At 40.9% G+C, this 4,697-nt stretch overlaps 1 long non-coding RNA gene across 1 annotated transcript; it reads right to left on the reverse strand.

The window, feature by feature from the left end:
- Positions 1-924: 924 nt before the first annotated feature.
- Positions 925-4,368, reverse strand: LOC144320180 (uncharacterized). Its single transcript, XR_013385743.1, has 3 exons — positions 4,040-4,368; positions 3,145-3,266; positions 925-1,272 (listed from the first exon to the last, which is right to left on the reverse strand). It is a non-coding gene; the product is annotated as an uncharacterized LOC144320180 (long non-coding RNA).
- Between the last annotated feature and the right edge of the window lie 329 nt (positions 4,369-4,697).

A 4,697-nucleotide genomic window follows, 5' to 3' on the forward strand; every position in this document is an offset into this window, starting at 1 on the left:
TTGAAATTCTTCTGTGAGAAAGAGTTGTTGTTCTCCTTCATTTATTTCTTCAGTTATTAATTTATAGTATGAATTCATGGATATTTAATTCTTTGGGTTATAATTCAATGCTATAGTTATTTATTGTGTTGTGCAAGTTGTTCCCAGCAGAAGCTTTTAATAAGCACTAATTAAAAACAATTATGTCATCCTTTATAGAGTGTTTTAGAGCTCTGCATATATGATGGACCAAATCCAGTGAAGTGGGTGGTAGGGAAGAAATTATTTGTCCTGGAAGCCCTTCCTCTGCTTTGGTTGAATTGTATGCATACCATGGAGACAATTATATGAATATTGGCATGGTGTTCTGTGCTCTATCCTGACCCTGTTGATCTATGGAGCCAGATGAACTGACCCCTCTTCAAAGTCATTATCAGCAGTTGCTGTTCTATGTGCATATGAGCACTTGGCTTAAACATTGGTCGTTGTTGAATGCTAGTTATCTAGTAGATGACTAAAGGGTCTCTTCTCTGGATGCAGCAGTTGTCTTTCTTCATGCAGTTATGTAACCTATCTAGCAAATTAATTGGACATAGTCTTAAGGACAAATTGCCTTTACTTACTCGTCTCAAATACCTTCTCCTATCCATCAAAGAGAACTAGAGTCCCACTTACACAAGAAAGACTTTTCCTTGAGCATCAAGTAATTGTGTGTCCTCAAACATGCATTTCCATTTAATGTTAGAGCTGGGAATCATCAAGGCAAACAGAAATTTAGCTAATTCCATTGAAGCAGATTTTTTTATATACATTTATTTTTTATTGGTTTTCAATTTGCCAACATATAGAATAACACCCAGTGCTCATCCCGTCAAGTGCCCCCCTCAGTGTCTGTCACCCAGTCACCCCCACCCTCCGCCCTCCTCCCCTTCCACCACCCCTAGTTCGTTTCCCAGAGTTAGGAGTCTTTCATGTTCTGTCTCCCTTTCTGATATTCCCCACTCATTTTTTCTCCTTTCCCCTTTATTCCCTTTCACTATTTTTTATATTCCCCAAATGAATGAGACCATATAATGTTTGTCCTTCTCCGATTGACTTATTTCACTCAGCATAATACCCTCCAGTTCCATCCATGTCGAAGCAAATGGTGGGTATTTGTCGTTTCTAATGGCTGAGCAGATTTTTGAGGAGGGATGTTTTTGACTAATGCTGTAAATCTAGGGAGGGAGAATCAGTTTCCTTTCTTCTTTGTTTTTCTTTTTATTATTAAGAGTTTCAGATAATTGTCCACTCCTATAGATGGGAGAATTACAGAAAGGTGACTCCTCAGAAACTCTGTGTAACTTTATAAAAAAAAAAAAAAAAAAAAAAAAAAAGTTTGACCAGTGGTGCCTTGCTCTGCTGTAGCAGGAGTAATCATAAATGCAGAGCAATAGTCTGACCACTTTACTTTACCACTTTTGGTATTAATTCATCTAATCCCCTAGCAACTCATGATACATTTCATTTTACAGATGAGGAAATAGAGATCAAAATGCTAAGCAAATTGCCTATGGTCATACAGGTATGGATAGTGGGTGGACATAGCTTTGAGCTTGGGGGTCTGACATCTTAAACTACTGATCACATTATAAGTCTCAACTCTGAATTTTACCAGCTGTGCAACTTTGGACAAATTTCTTTTCTGAACCTATTATGTGATTTGTGAAATGAGGATAGTAATGTCTATTTTTCAGAGTCCTACCAAGGATTGGATAATGTATGTGAAAGGTTTAGTCTGTTAACCACCACATTGTAGACAATAAATTCTGTATCATTTAGAATATGTACTCTTAATCACTAACATACTTCTTAATTGACTCTATTTGTTGTATTTTTCCCTTGATTATTCTGTCTTGTATTTCCTTGGCTTCTCCCTCCTCCCACAAACACTGCCATTTCTTAAAATTGGTAGTAACTGTTATTTTATTAAGAAATAAAAGGGGGAAGAGGAAAAGAAGAAGAGTTCACTTTCTCATTTTTTATGTAGCACTTGACAAATGTCTGTGCTAAGTGAATGTATATACAGATATATTTCCATTCATTTAAACTTTTTAAAAAAAGATTTTATTTATTCATTTGACAGAGAGAGAGAGAGAGCACAAGCAGGGGGAGAGGCAGAGGGAGATGGAGAAGCAGGCTTTACACTGAGCAGGGAGCCCGATGGGTCGGGGCTCGATCCCAGGACTCTGAGATCATGACTTGATCCAAGGGCAGACAGATGTTTAACCAACTGAGCCATCCAGGTCCCCCACTCATTTAATCTTTATAAAATTCCTAAGAGTTTAATACTATTATTATTGTAAATTGACAATAAAGATAAGTAACTATTAGACACTAGCTAGTCAGTAGTAGAACTGGACTTTTAACTGGCTTTAAAGTCTAAGGAAATCTGGCTCTAAAGTCTCTGCTACTAACCACAAAGATCTGGTCACCTTAGCTGGGAATTTTCATATTCAGTCTCTGTTTTTCATAAGAACTACCTTTGTGATCGTTATGGGTTATGGGTTAGAGGAGTGGCCATCAATGTGACTCTTTCTTGCCAATTTAGAGTCCAGTTGGTTTACTCATCCAGCCCTTCCTTTAGCATTTACTGAGAATGTTCCCTGCATCAGGTCCTGTGCCGAATGCTGGGGGAGGGAAGGCTCGGGAAGAGAATACAAAATCAAGTAAGTCAAGATCCTGATCTTTAAAGAGGGAGACTAACAATTTTTTAAAACCATTCCAACTGCTGCTCTTGAAAAATTCTTTGAGGTGTGTGTGGAGAATGCTGTGAGGAGGTAACCTACCGTGAAGCAGGAAGTAGGGAGGCCTTCGTGGAGAAGGTCAGGTGTCGTTTGAGTACCGCAGGCTGAACAGAGAAGAGTCAGCCTGTGTAGAGGCAGGAGTAGCAAGTCACTCAAAGCACAAAATTTCCTGGCATATTAAGGGAACTGTGGGAAGTTGGAAGTGGCTGGAGTTAAAAGTACCTAGTAAAAGAAGGTAGCAATGAGGGGAAGAGAGAACAAGGGAAAATAAAGCTAGAGAAGCAGACAGGGTTCGGCAGATCTCAAAGAGCCATATCCTAGAATTTGGATTTTGTCTCCTTCGGTGACTAGGAGCCACTGCTGGTCACAGGAAACATACCCGATAGAAACAGGCCTGGAGCGGGTGTCAGCACACACATTGGCTTTGAGTCTGGCTTGGCCATAAGCCTGCTCTGGGACATGGGGTGGAGCACTGCTCCTTTCTGGACTTCAGTTACCCATCTGCAAAGTGAAGGCCAAGGCTCATATTATTTCTAGAATCCCTTCCAGCTCTAAAAGAGTATCTATTTCCACAATTATCCCATTTGTGGTCTTTGTATAGGAAGTGGTCTAAAACAGACTGGGAAATAAAAAGCACCACTGATTCCCCTACCAAAGATGCCAGGAATTATCTGAGGTAATTGGTAGCATCCGTCACAGAGCATCAGCATGAGTGCTCCAGGGCATGGGTTCTGCTCTTGCTACCCGGGCCAGAACACCTCAGTTCTGACCAAGATTTAGCCCTTGCATTTCTGCAAATTGTTATCCTAATGCCTATGGGCTTTAACTTTCATCGCAGCAAGCCACTCTATCATGAGGCTATTTGGCCCAAGGTACCTTAATTCTTGGAGCAAGATTTTTATTTAGCCCTCGAGGTTCTCATGGGAAGAGGGAAAGACAGAGCTGCCCTGTGTTTGGATGCCTAACACAGTCTTTAAAGCTAGAGAAGGGAAAAAAAAAAAACCAAAAAACTTGTCACACTGTATTTGTGTATATGTTTGTGCAGCAGCTATTATCACTTCTGCTCTGAAATGCCCTCATGCAACATATGTGATCAACAAATATTTGTTTTGCATTTGTTTTGCAATCAGAAAATATTCAATAAACCATTTTAGAGGACACACACACTTGACACACACACACACACACACACACACACACACACAGGTTTGAGGCTAGATATAAAACTTCCTCTTTCCCAGGGAAAAGAAGTTAACTGAAATGTATCCCCCTACCTGCAGCTCCTGGGCTGGATACTGTTTTCTCTGAGGTCATGTACAAGGAGGGCATCTGTGAATCAAAACGTGTGTGAGACTTCCGTTGGTCTTTTCACTCTCTGTTCTGCTGGTGGAAAAAATCTGCCAGAAAGTGCGAAACTATTAGAGAATGCCAAGAAAAATTTCTTTCCGTTCAGTTCCCGTGAATTTGAGAGCAATCATTGAGAAGGTCTCCCTCCTTGGGACACCAGATTCACAGAACAGAGGTCGGAGGTGAGCCTCCATGTGCAGTCAGTTCCGAATACCCAGGCCCCAGCATCCTGGCCAGCCAGCCTGAGCTGTTCTGATGGCCTCTTTGGGGAAAGCACAAGGACTCTGATATCACCTCTCCTATTTCACTCACTGAGCACATGAGAGTACTTTCCTGGTTATTCTACTGTTTCGGTAACTGTGGTCATTTTTTTTTTTTTTTTAATGTCTTAGTTTCCCCTTAAATCCTCCACGTGACTTCCTGCACTGGCAGTGACGGAGACCTGTATCCACAAAGTTCCTCAGCCCATCCCTCTGTACTGTGTCTGTTCCTTCCTAACCTCTTGTGGATTTTTGCATTTGCACCTCACTAGTTCAGCTTGCTCTCACATCTGGCGCCCTCTTTCAAAGTCATAGGTGCTTCGTG

The sequence above is a fragment of the Canis aureus genome, chromosome 9 (genome assembly GCF_053574225.1).
Source record: "Canis aureus isolate CA01 chromosome 9, VMU_Caureus_v.1.0, whole genome shotgun sequence".
Classification (NCBI taxonomy): Eukaryota; Metazoa; Chordata; class Mammalia; order Carnivora; family Canidae; genus Canis; species Canis aureus.